Source organism: Zosterops lateralis (genome assembly GCF_965231275.1).
Source record: "Zosterops lateralis genome assembly, chromosome: 7".
In the NCBI taxonomy this organism is placed as follows: domain Eukaryota; kingdom Metazoa; phylum Chordata; class Aves; order Passeriformes; family Zosteropidae; genus Zosterops; species Zosterops lateralis.
In genome coordinates, this window is record NC_139767.1 from 19,950,919 (window position 1) to 19,967,347 (window position 16,429).

General features: G+C 37.1%; 1 protein-coding gene across 1 annotated transcript in view; it reads left to right on the forward strand.

Moving 5' to 3' along the window:
* Positions 1-287: 287 nt before the first annotated feature.
* Positions 288-16,429, forward strand: part of LOC310911318 (sodium channel protein type 1 subunit alpha-like) — a 185,273-nt gene continuing 169,131 nt past the window's right edge. The window contains 1 exon segment of the mRNA XM_083864723.1: positions 288-343. The gene's annotated coding sequence lies outside the window, so the exon portion shown is untranslated.

Consider the following 16,429-nt stretch of genomic DNA (forward strand, 5'->3'; position numbering starts at 1 on the left):
CCCGGGCGGCGCATCACCCCCGCCCCGGCGGCGGCGGCACCCGGCTCTGGCTCCCCGCGGGACCGGAGGTCAGGGCCGGGCGGCGGCGGGATGGAAACGCGCTGTCCACCCCCCCGGTTCTGTCTGGCGGGCAGCAGCGCCCCGCCTGCGGCAGCTTCCCGGCGGCGCGCTCCATGCGCGCTCCATGCGCGTTCCCCGCGCTGGCAGCCGGACGTCCTCGGCAGGCGGTGCCCGCGCGGTCCGCCAGGGGGCGCTGCGGCGGCGGGCGGTCCGGGCGGGGCTCGGGGCGGGGAGCGGAGCGGAGCGCGGAGCACGGACCGCACCTACCTGTGGCATGGGAGAGGTGAGTGCGCCCTTTGCGCCCGCGGGCTGGCAGGATATCGCCCGGACTTGGGTCTAAGATGCCTGGGCTCTCCCTGGAGGTCGGCTGGAGCATTTGAGTAAAAGTAGGTGCGGTATTCGGTTGAGTCTCTTGTCTTCGCTCTTCTCTTTCCCATCCCCGCGGTGTCAGAGCTTTCTCTCTCTCTCTCTCTCTTTTTTTCCCCTTACATTTATTTATGTATTTATTTACTTGGCATTAGCATCTGGGGAGCTGTTTTACCGACAAGTTTCAGATTCTTCTCCAGCTTGTTGAGTTCTCTCCTGTGCACCCAATTGGGAAAGAAAATTCATCTCACATGAAGCTACATGTGAGGTCCCACTTGGTACCTTTCCTGTAACAAAGAAAGCATATTCCTCCTAATTTGCCGTGAAATGTAGTTTGCTGCTGTATAGGTGGACCAGAGTGAGCTCTAGATGGAGGATTTTCCTCTGTGTCATCATGTCCCCTTGGTTGCTAAGCAGTGGTGACCGCATCTGTGGAAAGATGGAAGATGCACAGAAGGGAGAGCAACAGGAAAAGCCAGGAAGAGCAGTAGAATTTCCTCTCGGGCAGCCTTATCTGCTGGGTATTCTTGTAGAGAATTAACACTAAAGCATTAATCCTTATGTACCTGTTTCCTCAACTCTGAACTTTTTGCATTCCAGCTTATAGTTCAGGTGCAGCAAAGTTATTTTGTTCAACCAAATTGGTTTGTCATTACTTTTATACAAAGAGAAGTCGTTTATAGGAGTGTGCTTTATGCTTGCTTCCCATAAGTGGCACTACTTCAGGCTCAAAAAAAAAAAAAAAAAAAAAAAAAGTCTCGATAGGAAAGCAAATTACGGGAATAATCCTTACACAAAAGTGTGTGGTGATTTATGAAAAGGAAGCTTTTCGTCACAACAAAAACTTTTCCACTTTTCCCCTTTTCCCCCTTCTTTTGTAAAATCAGATTTTGCTGTTTAACTTGAGGACTCCAGTGTATTTAATGTTCTTTGTTCACAAAAATATCTCATAGCTTCTGGATTATAAAAAAAAAAGCTTCTACTCTGAGTGGGATGCAAAAAGCAAAATTAAATTGTGGAAGGGTAGATTTAATGTTATTTTTCCCAGTTGAACTTGTTGAGATTGAGCAAATACGTGCATATGAGTTATTAACAACAACAAAAAAAACCCCACCTTGAAACACAACAACAATGAAAGAAAACCCCCAAAACCCTGAAACCAAAACAAAACCACTGACCAACGCCCCCAAAATTAGTTAGTGTATGACATGTTTACATTTGATGCATAGCACCACAGCACCATTAAGGTGTGAATTTTCATATGGAATGAAAGGCAGTTCTGACACTGCCATTTTCATGTCAGTTTTATGTGTGTCTAAACATTTTTCAGCTTTTAAAAGGACTGAAAATTTACTTTTATTAGAATCTGATCAGTTGCTGTGTTGTTGTCGTTGTTTGCCAAGCACAGCTGTTGTAGGCAAATAGGAGGAATCCATCCTGTGTGCTGGCTCTGATCTCACTGTGAGAAACACAACAGCTTCTTGGCTGGTCCTGATGGAAAAGGGTGTGTCAGGGTGGGAAGGCAGAGAGAGCTCTGTGTGTGCATCACACAGAGATCTGGGAAGGCCAGAGGTGTGTACAAGGTGCTGCAAGGTTTGCCAAGGGCTGTGTTGGCCATTAGCCAGTCCAAGGGCTTTGATGTCACCCATCACTTCACCCCCCTGCCATTTCTCTGTGTTGAGGATTCAAGAGGATAGTTTCATGTAGGCTCTTGTTTTTTTTTCTTCATTGTTACCTATATTTAAAAATACTGTGGTTTTTAACTGGCCATCTAAAGGTGTATTTAACTAAGGTTTATACAAGTGCAGACTTTATGAAAATACAAGTTCTGTGTAAATCTTAGGCAGTGATAATTTTGTATTATTTCTAAGAGACACAAAAGCAAACATTAACCTTTCCACATTTAAAACATTATTCAGTGTTTGCAGATGAAATTCAAAAGAGAAAAATGGAAGTGGGTAAAACAGGTTGTTGATTTTAAAAGTGCGCATGTTAAAAGAAATGCTCGGTGCAGATAATAGTATAACACATGAACAATTTTGTGGGCTTTTGAACAGATTTTTTTAGCCTAAGGTTTTATTACCAGCAGTACAATATTGATATCGATATTTGCCTTCAATATTTTACCATGAAACTTGTTTCTCTTCTTTGAGGCAAAGATGAAGCATGAAGGTAATGTTGAAAAACACTTTGTTTTCCTTCATATAAGTAAATATAATTTATTGTTAATACATACTCATGTATATATTATTAATACATTCCCATAAGTGGTGATAGCATGTAAAAAACATTCCATCTTATTCTAGTCCAAAGAAAAATTCTGTACCTGGATCTAATGCTTCAAGAGTATGTGTCCTCATTTAATTATTTTATAGGGACACTAAGCTGGGTGCCTTCTGCAGCGTGTCCTCTGGGACTGCACAGGTCCACATAATCCAGAACACATGGCGACAGAACTGGTATAATTTAATCTTCAAAATGTTTTCCTTTCCTGTTGAAATAAATTGTAAACTCAGCCCAGGACAAGGATGTATTTATCAATAATAATCACAGATGTCATGCTCCTTAGAGAGGGTTGAGTCATCCTCAATGATGAGTGATAGCACTGGTTGAAGCACTTGTGTTCAAAGCACACTGTCTGCTACCAGGGAGGATTTTCCATTAATTGTCTTGTTCCTCTTGTTAGGGTCTCTGCCACCATTAACTAGTTGATTTCTAGACAGGAGACTAACACTTTCTCAAATTTTTAAGTGCAGGTTGCATTTTCCCCTGTGATGTAATAAGTTCAGTATAAATAGTTTTATAAAAGTTGTGGAAGAAATCCATTCTAGAAGTTTAGTATCGGAGCAGAATTTTAAAAGAAAAATTAAATAATCATGTATGGAATTGTTGCGTACTAGACAAAGCCCCTCCCCCCCTTTCCCCCAAGAACTTTGGATATATTTTCATATGTGAAAAGATAAATTAATACAGTTATTTCCATAGAAGTTCTGTCATATTTTCTGTGAGGACTGGGCTCTCTCTTTGAAAATCTCATAATGAAATTTTCTTGTCTGCAATTCAACAAGTTAAATAAGGAAAACCAGCAACAATGCTCCATCAAGCCTCTTTTGTGCACTTTTGTGATGTATTTCTGATGTATATTAAACAGGAGTCACTTCTGTATCTAAAGTTTTAATTGATTCTTGGGTTAATACTATATTGATGAAACCAGTGATGTATAGATCTAGGCTGGGGTTTTTTTAGCTTGAAACTATAGCTTTCTCAGATGATACATTTGCAGAATCATTATCCAGTGTTGTCCTGTAAGTTTGGACTTAAAATTCTTGTTAGAAGTTGCCATATTTTAGTGGGGCCTGAGTGGCCAAGAGACCTAAAGTGTCTGTGTGTGCCCTCGCAGTGTTACCTAGTGCTGCAGAGGGGCTGGAGCCATGGTCTCTGGCAGCTGTCCCGTGTCCCTGCAGGGGTGGGCAGTGCTGGGGTCCCTCAGGACTAATGCTGTGCCCAGCTTCTTGCAAGTACGGAGAGATTATGCCATTTATGCTGCACCCAAAGCAGGAGCTGGCAGGTCATCTCTAGTTTTTTTCTGTCTTGGGTGCTCCCAGGACCCCACCAAGTTCTGGGACAAAACAGGCAATCCCTTTGCGTTTGATTCCCTGTTTGGCTTTGTGCCTGGACAGCTATGATTCACTGAACCCATTATCCTGGTATGAAAATGAGTAGATAATCAGTGATGATATACTACACAGGAAAAAAACCAAATACAAGCATAATCTTGACACTCATTTTGATTTGATGTGCATGTAACTTTACAATGCTTTTATAGATATTGATTTACCTTGCTACAGTATCACTGATAAGGGTTGTTTGGGGTTTTTTTGTGCCTTGAGTGTGAAATATAAAATCCTACCATATTCATTAGTGTATCTCCAGGTTTCCTGAATGTATAATATATGTCTTACACTATTTACAACATCCCTGGGAAGTATATTCCCCAACTATTTTTACTGTGTATAAAAAACTTACATTCCAGGGGTTAAGCTATTACAGATTGTATAAAGTTTGTTTCCTTTCCTCCTGCATTTGCTGTATTTTTTTTCTCTTTCCACAATTTCTTTAGTAATTCTTGACTGTTTCACACCTCACCTCTCTTACCATAGCCACCCTTTCTGATGTACCCCACCCCCCAGCTGCCTCCACCCACTGCACTGATTTCCCTCCCAGGTGAGACACAGTTCTGTTCTCATGCTGCATGTGTAGAGGAAATGTTTGATACTTGATCAGCCAGCAGCCAGGACGGAGCTTTTTGTTTCTAGTACTCAAATAATTAACGTGAATATACTTCTTGGCCATCTGGCTTGCTCAGCTAGCATGCAAATTCTTTATAATAATGAGAAATGTGCCTTCTGAGCAGATGGCCAGCCAGTGAGGAAATGTTTATTTTGAAGGTGTGCCACCTAGTTGGGACCTGTGCTGCTTTGTCCTTAGTCCATCAGTGACTTCTCTGGGACCTGCTGCCTGGGAGCTGCACCTTTGCTCAGCATTGGGATTGTGGCTGTTCATCAAGGGCTGTTGATCTCCTGGTCTGTCTTAGAGGATATTAGAGAGTAGCTTGTTTGGCCTCTCCCTGCAGGGAATCCTTTTAGGTACAGTAGTCTTGATCAACACAGCCTGGATTTCTTCCATAGCTTACACTAGAGATTTCCAGGCATATAACAGACTACTGTGATAGATGATTTTGAGTTCTGTATTGTATACTACTTTTATTAAGAAAAATATATTAATTATCGTATGTTTTAATTCAGATCCTGTTTCTTGGAAGCTTATTTTTCTGTTTGCAGGTTAACAGATGTATTTTTAAGGAGTTATTACATTTTCTCTTGTTAAAAAGATTATGCAGGTCTTTTTATAAACAGAGCCTTTGACTTACTTTCAAGTTATTCACTTCATTAATAATATGATCCTCGATTTTGATGGGAAAATGTACTTCAAAACTGGAGTGATGCCTTGCATGACTTTTAAAGAATTTGTAAGGAAGTAAAACCAGTGAGAATTTTTATTATCATTTTCCTTTATAACCTTAAGGATTTAAATCTTACTTTGTCTTTCAAGTGATATATCAATTATCAGTTCTTTGTTTTAGACAGACTGTCATAGGCAAGAAGACATTTAAGATGTTTTAGGATAATATTTAATAGGAGTTTCTGTGGCCTAATACAGATGACTTTTTTGATTAGATTAAATAAATGGAATGAAAGAAGAGTCCTTTTGTCTCGAGCACCTAATAGCCATGATCACCTATTTTGTCTTTCTTTCCTTCATTCTCTTTCCATCTGGTCACTGGAGGCATATTTTATTTTTTTTTAATCTTGTTATATCTTTGTCCTTTCACTAAATTCATCAAAGTTCTCTCCTTCTTTGTGGTGAAGATACTACTTCATGAATGATGAAGAAGAATATAATTACAGCCTTCAGAAAATAATAAATAAGGATGATGTTCAAGTTTTTCTGTTAAAAATCTGTTCTTAGGTAGATTGAGGTCAATATTCCTCCCATCTTTGGACAAATGTTTCAAATGACAGTAGCTTAGTACTTTGCAAGTAATTTAAGAGATGTAAATGGGTTTACCAGCAAATCAACTTGCCACAAAATCCTTTTTCATGGTTTTTGTGTCACGTGTGTGCTCACTGGTATCTTTTAGATGGAGATGGATGTTTAATTGAAGAGCTCTCTAGTAACTGTTTTTCCAAAAATGGTGTTTTAGTGCCCTTCCTCTAGTTTCTTTCACATTGTGAATTTTCTGTCTCTTTTCTAAGAGCTGTAACATTATTTTTATAATGAGTATGTATTCTCTTCTAGCTTTAGAAAGTTGTATATGAATTTGCAGATACTAATTTCTTTTTTTTCTTAAACTCATAGAGCTGGTTTTTTTTTTTTTGCTAAGCTAAAAAGAATACTGTACACTTCTGGAAATCTAAGAGATGCAAAGAAGTGAGGGGGAAGGAATGCAGGCACAGACTAATAGGATATTCCCCTCTCCTGATGAATACTTGATTAAATTATTTATTCCTACTCTGTGACTGGGGAGGAAGGAGCAGAAGGTTTTGAAGCTGAATGTCATTCTACAATGCTGACAAAGTACAGTGGCTCTGGTGGTCTGGACTGAAAGAGCTGTTTTCTTTTTCTCTGAAGTAGAAAATGGCAGCGTACTATGTAAAAAAAGAAAATTACTTTTTTTTAAACCAACTGCTGCAGTTTATGTTCTGCACTTTAAAAGACTGTTTTCTGTGAATGCCTTGCAATTCTGTTTTATATTGCACAACCACAGTATCATTAATTGCTGCTTTCTGCAGCAAGGTAGAAGTTGAGGCAAAGACTCCCGTGTTATAGGGAACTGTGTATTATTGCACATGTATCAAGAGCAGTTGTGTGCCTACAGTGAGGAACAAGATTAGAGTTAGTTTTCATTGGGTTTTATTGTTTTTGGGGCGGGGCAGGGAGGGAGGATTTTTTCACTCTCTGTCCCCTATATGCTCATAACTACTTTTAGTTACTGTTGCTATAGGTATATTTTCAAACATCTGTCTATAGGTTGCCTGTACTGATCTGGTGCTTTTTTGTGCAAAATAAATGATTATCAAGTGTCATTTGTGAAAGTATTCCTAATGGCTCTAGATTTTTATGGTGAACAAACAGTGATAACTATGAGGACATCTTTGGACATTTCCTGTGCTGATCTTGCAGTAGTAATCAAAGTGGGACTCTTATCAAGTGCTTTCATGTGTAGGAGGTGGAGCCTTTGAAGGTCAAAATTGTATTTAATTCTCTGTACTGGAGACAGGGACAGGCCTGTCATCAGAGGCACGCAGGGATGCCTTTTACCCCATCAGGTTGCTCAAAGCCCTGTCCAGCCTGATGTGTTGAGCCACACCAAGGGTCCAGATGGGTTTGTTCAGCAGGGTTATGAATCACTGAGTTCAAGGCAGGTGATTCCAAGCCATTAGATGGTTCTGTGACTTCTGAATAAGCATTATTGACAGACACATTTCTGTGCAGTTCTTCTACCAAGAGGCACACCCCTGATAAGGCAGTGTGAACTTGGCAGATTTTTATTTTTTTTTAGTCCTGCTGCTAATAAAATGATTACAAGCAATTTGAATATTTCATAAGTCACAAAACCTAGGTCAATAAATCTACCAACTTTGTCTCCTTATTTGTAATCATTGTGTTTTTAAGCATGGTTCTGAAAAATACAGATATCTGACATTCTAACCTGAGGTGAAAAAGATTTTTTTTCAATTCTTTTTATGTTGTCAATGACCAGAAAAGGTGATTGAACCAGAACACTACATTTATCTTTGTCTAAAGATTATAATGAAAAAGCTCATAAAAGTCTATTCTTTTCTTTCTGATCTTCAAGAATCTTTTGTATGTAATTGCTGAACATTACTTTTCATTGTACAAGCAGTGACATCCTTTTAAACGGATTTTCAATGAGGTAAAATTGGTTGTAGAATGTATTTCCCTGGATAGATTCTAGTCTTTTTAATGGTAATACATCATTAATAATTGTCAATATTTCAGTATTTTTCAATAATCCAATGTGATATCGTGTTTTACTGCTGCCTCTTATTCATTTTTCAGCTGGCAATTGGTATCAGCCAGTGCAGTCTTGATTTTGAAACTCTAAATTTAAATACAGAGGGTAAAACATGTTCAGTGGGGAAAAAAATTATGAAATTTGATTAATATTTCTGAATCGTCTTTCCTTTTTCATTCAGCAGGTTTTGTTTTCTTTTAGAGGATACTGTTGTATCTGTTTATTTGTTCATCATTTCCTCTGCAGACACAAGAGTAGCAATAACTTGGGGGTTTGTTTTATAATAGCTTAATCTAATCCAGTTTACTTTTCTTGTCCATAATTTTTGTTTCCACAATCTAGAACAGGAGTAATTTTCAAAAGCAATATGGAAAATAAATGAAAACATGAGATGTATTTCCAGCTGTCCTTTAGTCTCCAGTGGTGAGAGTTTTGTATGAGAAAGTCTCCTATTGTCTTCTTGCCAACTGGATGCAATGTCAGATACATTTGAATGCAGACCTGTCTCACAATATAAAGCCAAGAATAAAAAGGAATGAAGGATGACAAATGCTTCAGAAAATGTTAAGACTTTTAGATTTAAGCCCCAGAGAAAGCTACTGCCAAATTTGCCTTGAAATTCCTTTGTTCCGGCTTATGACCACACGAATGTCTGAAAATGACTGATAAAGACTAAGAGAATGACCACTGTCTATAGGAAAGACTCAGTGCTTGTAAGAAAAAAATAAGAAATAATCACAACCCTGAATAAAACTGAGCAAAACAGACAGTGTAGTAAATCCAGGACTTACTTATTTGTGAAAGACGCCTGTGGTTATCAAACTAGTTTCACCTTGACACTTTCTAACACTTGAAATTCAAGTAACCTGTTTCCCATTTCAAGCTATCTCTTTTCCATTTGTCTTTCACTTGTGATAGGAAGAAGTTCTGTACTAACCTAATTCTGATTGTTAGAACATGGAGAAAAACCAAAAGAAATGCTCTCTAGCTCTTTACTTCAGCCACTGGCATAGATGTGGACTTAGTTTGGTTAACAATTGGCTTAAAGATGATGATGAGGGTGGCTGGTTTGTTTAGGGTTCTTTTATGATGAACTTGGCAAGAGGAAAAAGACTATCAATGCTTCCCCTAATTCTGTTATGTCTCCTCTAAGTGCTGTGCTGTTTGTTATTTTACCATGTTCTTCAAGTTCCTACATTGCTGTTAAGATATTTTGTGTATATGTTTTCTGCTTCAGCTAGAGGAATTTCTTTGAATCTCCAAAACATTTTGATTTGTCTATACCCTCCTGGTGCCTTTGCTTGATGAGTGTTCCTGTGGCTATTCCATAGCTGCTGTGTCAAAGAGAAGACATGATCTTACATTAGTTTTCATATTTTCATAAAAAACTGTGGGTTTTGTAAATTCACAGATATGCACAGTAAGTGAATCTTTAATATTAAGTGGATTCCTAGTAATGTAAGTAAAATTGTAATATTAATGTGCTATATAATTTGAATTGGTTAGGACAGAATATGCAGATGAGAACTTACAAGGTACAAACTAGTAACATACCATGGAACACTGTGAGGGTTCAGGCTGCTTTCCCCAGCCAGCTCTTGCCCCGAATCCGCACTTGGGGCACAGCTTGGTGCCTGTCCAATGCTGTGGTCTTGGCCTCAGGCTGAAGCGTGGTGATGGCGAGGAATAAAGGAGGACTTCCATGTCAGTTTCAACCAGGTTTTATTTCACCCAGAGGGCCTACATAAAAAGTGAACTTTTCCCTCTGGAGTCTCAGTTTAAGTACAGGGACAGGGGCAGGGGGCAATCTAGAACCAATTCCAGAAAAGGGAAGAGTGACCCAGAACAAGAGAGAAATTCTATACATAAAAAAAGGAGTGGGGAGCTGAGAACCTGATGAATTACCTCACAGCCTCACCAGAACTTTTCAGGCTTCTGGGTGAGTTGCAGAGTGATGGACAGGACTCATAATTAAGGAAAAACCAAAAGGGTTTAACATGGGGGTAAGGGACAAACATTATAAGAAAATAACAGAAGTGTGCAGAATTTTGGTAAAGCCAAAAATGCACCACAACAGAACACAAGTCACAGGAGGTAAGGACCAAAGCAGACATGTAAGAGAAACTGCATTCTGTGACAAAGCCTTGACAATGGACTTCCATTTAAAAGTTCTCTCCACAGGAACGACATATTTTGGAGTGATGCTAATGCCACTGTTTATAGCCAATCATAGAATCACAGAATGGATTAGGTTGGAAGGAGCCACAGTGGGTCAATTGGTCCAACCTCCCTGCTCAAGCAGGGTCATCCCAGAGCATATTGCAATCTGTACAAAAAACCCCTTTACTTTCTAAATAATTTGATCTCCACTAAAATAAAAAAACAACCAAACAAAAAGTGAACAAATGCTGTTTTAAATGCCATTATAGTGTCAGGTGTTCTAGCATATTCTCACTTTCTCATGCTCTCATGTTCATTGGGAAGCCTCATTGTCCCTGAGGTTGACAGCCTGCCAGTCTCTTGTACCAACACAGCATTGTGTTTCAGGCTGTTGAACTGAATGGAATAACTGGTATTGAACTTTCATTTCAGTTTTACAGGCTTATTCTGCATCTGTGGCTTTTATATTGGAGTAAACATTAGTAAACTTTTTTTTCCTGATACATACAAAGATTCAGTCATATACTGGAAGGAGCAAAATCCTTTTTGAACCTAACAGGTGAATCTTTTCAAAAACATCCTGCCATACATCTCTGTGTTGATGTATGCTGATGCCATTTCCACTTTCAGTGTGTTTGCAGGAAGCTCTAGAATGGATGTGGGAATTTTGCCCTCACAATGCTATAAATTGAGCCAGGTTTTACCAGCCATCCAAGCCTGTATCCATTTGCAGAACAGTAGCTGAGTCTTTCTAGGAAATTAGACCAGCACAGAAAGTAGACTCAGATTACACTAATGAGACCATTAAATGAGATATAGGGAGCCTGTCTGGCCAGAACAAGGAATGGAACGAGTCTGGCTGTACTCCTTGCTTTATGTCTTTTACATTCTATAGCAGTTTTCACATTCTCTGTGTTTACTTTGGTGGGAGAGTTGCTTTCTTCCTCCCCCTGCCCCCCCTTCCTTCTTTTTTCCTGTGTTCTCTTATTTCCCAGAATGAAAAAAACCAATATTTTCAAAATTTTGAGGGAGAAGACCTGAGGTAAGTGGTTGCAGGCTAAACAGGTCATGACAAAGCACTAACAAAGCACATTGGCTTTCTAAAGTCTTCCAAATTATATGTCTGTTCAATCATGCTCTCTGACCATTTTACAGTGGTCTTCATTTTCTTTGTGGAAAATCAAGGTGCAGAGAAATGGCTAAGTTTTCAAATAGTTGTTAAAAACATCCAATGAAATTCCATCATGTTTATTAGGTCATAATACTAATGTTACCCATAACAGCAGAGATTGCTTCATAATTTTAGCAGTTTTCAGTTAATAGAAAAATTATTTTCTATTTTAGCTAGGAATGTTCTTTTCTGCTGTGCTCCAAATGATAATTTTTGGATCCTTCTGGTAGATAAAAACCAGACACTATACATTTTAAGGATTCAAGAGCATTTCTTACTGTTTCAAATCTAGTGAAACATAGGTTTCTGTTCTGTAGTATGTTACTAAATTAAATGGTTTTAATTTATTATTATTCAAGAGGACTTTTTTAATATAAAAAAAGGTTATTAAACTTTGATTTGTGGAAGCTTAAAAAGCTCATTCCTAATGTTCCTAATTCCTAAAAGTTCCTAATTCACTTTTGTTGTTTAGGGGGAAACTTTCAGCTGCATTTTTTGGGAGCTGTACTGATTTTACATCATGTATCACTGTTTTATATCATGTATCACTTTGCAGAATATTGAAGCAGAACACAAAAAGGAGAATGAAATTTTGCTAACAGGCAAGCCATAACCTACAGCAATTATTCCAGAGCTCCACCTACAGTAATATGAGCCAGAAGGTTGGAGCCTGCCCCTGGTGCTGGAGGCTGACAGCTGCTGTAAGAAGCCTGGGCTCCTCCATGAGCAGTGGGTTGGAAGACCCAGTGCAAGAGTGTGGGGCAGCAACTCCAAACACATCCCTTGAACATACTTGTACTTATTGTAGGTTATATAAGGTAACCTTAGCCTCCTTTTGAGCTGGATTTTGAACTCTCTACCTTGAAAAGGTGCCTACCAAGCTCTGTTTTCCTCTGACATCTGCAGTTTTATTTTACGTAAGTTATTATTAATTCAACACCAAAACTTTTATTTGAACTTTTTCCTCCTTTCCTTTTGCTTTTTTTTTTTTTTCCTCTAGCTGCAGTTGGTACAAACTATGCATTTCTACTTCGGACACAACATACACATTCCTTGTGTGGAAAAATCAAACAGGATGTTTTCTTCTAACTTTCATGGAATTGGTTATAAGTCAGAATAATACTGCATTAATGGAAGTTATTTCTGTAATCACAGTTGATTACTTTAATCTGATAGAGGTAAGGCATCCAAGATAATTTTAATCTTAAATAAATTTTACAGTGAAGTTATCAGAATGATAACCAAACTCAACCATTTCACAGTCTAGTCTAAAAAAAATTATAACAAGTGGTTCACCTGCATAAATTAGAATCAATCACTTGGAGGTGGTATCATGGACAAACTTTGAGTGATTTACTTGGAGCCTTCTGATAAATGTGGCTCTACAGATGACACTTTTAAGAGTCAAAGTAATGAAAAATCCTGTGTATGTAGATGTGTGCAGTTTCTTTGTTGTGCACAGTGTTTGGGTACTTCGTAATATAATTGTGTTTAATTTATTTAGCACTGTATTAATAATTCATTAATACAAACTTATGAGGTCTGAACAAGTTGTGCAGCAGTTCTGATTTGCTACTAAGGCTGTCACTCTGGGGAGTAAATGAACTTTCAGGGGATAAATTTTAATGGTTCAGCAATGGATTCCCTGAGAAAATTCTAGAACCTAGCTACAAAAAAAATGAAAGAGGCTCTCAGTTTCTTTCCTTGTTCCCAAATCTACAATTTTGGGAATCTGGCTGTTACATCCTAAGGAGTTCAAATAGCTAAAACAAATTTAAGTGGTGTACTGTTTTGTAACTAACAATTATTGGGTAATAAGGACTGTGCATTAAGAAAATAAACGTATCCTTTGTGATTGTTGCCCTTCCTTCATGCTCTCTTTCAGCCAAGGAATGCAAGGAAAATAAACACTGCACAAGTACCATGATTATTTGAAAATATAATAGAGAGTATCTCTAAGCTGCTACATTATTATTATGTAGTATCCATTGAGATTTTTTTTTCTCTTTGTCTTTTAAGCATCAAAACAAGGCGTTAGAGACACACTCATTTCAATCCACAGCTAGAAGTAATATTTAAAAGATTTTAGGGTTGTATTTGCTATGAATTTATATAGAAAGATTATCCAGATTTGTAAACATGAAGGCCATAATGTAATTAACTTGATACTATCATCTTTGGTATCATAAAAAAGTGTTTTGGAGCAAAGGTCACCAAACACATATTATCAGGGCTTTGTGATGGAAATTATGTAAAGTCTTGCTTTGTATTAAATTTGTTAAATGACACATAAATAACAGGAGAAAATTGAAGAAGGAATCTGGAGAAATGAGGAGGAAAAAACCCATCACATGGATAATGAAACATTGCAAGACTAAACACCAGAATTTACAAAAACAAATCTGTCCCACAATATATCATAAACACAAGAAATGTAAAACTAAGTTTCAGTGACTGGTATCATTTATGTGACTCACAGAAAAGATTCACTGAACTTATGTCACGAGATGAAAATTCTGAGAGAAGAATTTTTACTATAAATACATGAAAGTAAGAAGCACTGAGGGGCTGTTGAAGTGAAAAACAACCTTAGTGTAGGAGCAGATCAGATATAAACTTGCCTTTAGACTGTAAGAAGAATTAACAGGCTGAGGAAGCTTTAAATTAGGCTTGTTATGCAGAGAAGTTGCTACATGACTTATTTAGACCTAACTAGAAACAGGGTCTTGATGTTTTGAGCCATGTTTCTCTGGTCTGGAAAAATGTCCAAGTAGTCATGCAAATAACAGAAATATCATCCTTGCTAGAATAAAAATATGTGTATATCATATTTCTGGTAATGTATAAGGTTTTTCCTCAGTTCTTCCATGCCTTGCTAGTAGTAAAAAACTCTTATGTGTGTTTTTTTTTGTGTGGTTGTTTTTTTTTTTTTTTTTTTTTTTTTTTTTTTTTTTTTTTTTTTTGGTTGTTGTTGTTGTTGTTGTTTTTGTTTTTGTTTTTTTTACTATGTGTTGGCTCTATTCCAAGTTTGTGTCCTGATACATGGGGATTGAATTGCTTGTTTGTGAGGACTGAATTTCCTAGACCTGCACCCAATGAATGTATTTTCTGACATAAAGGAAAGCCAAACTGATCTGCCTCTTAAGTGGTTGAAGATTCTAAAAATAGGTTTATATTAGAGAATTCTTCTTTTTTAAGATCAGCTGTAGCATCCTCTATCTTTTAAACATTTTTTACCTGCATTGTTAATATTTTTTGATGTCTTCTGTGTATTACCATAAGCTCATAAATTGAAATCAGAGGCTATTGAATTAAAAATAGCTGGTTTAGAATACCTTTGGAACTAATACAGGTCATGTAAGGCAAGTTTCATATAAGGAGTAGAATCCATTAAACTGAACAGAAATGCATTTTGTCTTCCATAGGCATTTATTCTGGTTTTAAAAATTATTTTCATGGAAAAGCTACAGGGAATGAAATTACTTACAGACAAAAGAATGATGTGGTAAAATATTTTCTTTAAAAATCAGCTGTCCCACTTAGTGTTATTGCATTGGCATAATTGTTGTTGAGAAGTATCAGGGGTGAAATGTAGCATAGGTCTAATCTATTCAGTCTCAAAGCAATAAATAATTCAGAAACCTTTTAGTTCTTATTGATGTGTAGGAGCAGATACTTTCTAGATTCAACCACTGTCCAAAGAATTTTCTGGATTTGTCTTATAGCCTCCTGCTTGTTTTGCAGACAGTCACAGAATTGTGGAATTGATGTAGCAGTAATAAACCCAGCTTATTTTCTGTAGAAACTGAAGGCTGCATCACTGCTCAATGAAAATGTATTCATTAATAGAGTAAGTCTTAATTTATATAGTAAAATTAAATATTTGTGAAAAAAAATAACCTTTTTTTATATACAGAAATGCACAAAAAAGAGCATAGCAAAGAAAATATCTGTAAATTTGCTTATGTCTCGTCAGATTTGATCACTTGCCTAAATGAAATTCACTGAACATCTTTACCTGACTGTTGTAATGGTAGCTTCTTATTTTTAATGAAATTTTATATATGTGAGACTTAGGTTTTTTTGAGACATAGTAGTTTCAGTAGTATGGCTTCTTTAGTACACTGAAAGCTTTATTCAAGCTACTCAAATAACACAATGCAATATACCATAACAGAGAGAACATTGGAAACAATACTGTAAAAATTCATCATTATGTTGACTAATGAATTCAACATTATGTAGAATATATCGTCGGAAGAGCAGATGTGTTATTCTACTTCTGAAAATTGTTAAGATAAAAATATGTTAGGGAAACACATTTTGTCAGTAGTAAGGGTTTACTGACTGATTTGGGTTTAAGCTTGACTATTATTTTTGCAAATATTAAAATAAATATAGAAAAATACATATATATATATAAAAGCATTAAAAAACTATATATTTATATATTCATGCTTTTTTCCATAGCCCGATAGACTCAAGCTTAAAGCCGCAAACTAAATATAAATGAGCCTGATGCTTTTCTTTGTATATGTATTAAAAATATTTTCTAAAAGATCCTTTAAAAATTATTCTTGCTCACTCAACCATACTCCATAAGAATATATTTATGTTAACATTAATATCAGGTTGTTAACTGTCTCATTTCTGCCCCAGGAGTTTCCTCCTAGTATTGTGCTACTACAGAGTCTGTGTTATACAGCAGTTTTCTGTAATCTTTCTTTTGTGATTTGAATTTCCTGTCCTGCTTCATGGACAGTCTCCAATCAGGCTTACATGCACAACATGGCAATGAAAGATTAGAAGCCTATTTCTTAACATTAAGCTGAGAAAATGGGGATTTATGCATTGGGTTTTGTTATTTACTGATGGTTGATTTTTTTTAATGTTAGGCTTTCAGAAGAACCTTTGTGGGATTTTTTTGGATGGAAGGATAACAGTTTCTTCTGGATTCACATTAAATATTGTCTTCTGGTTTGACTGTTATTACTTCTTAGTTTGTAATACAAATGCTGTCAAAATTGCAGAAAAGAGACACATTTAAGTCATTAAACCAATCCATCCTGCTT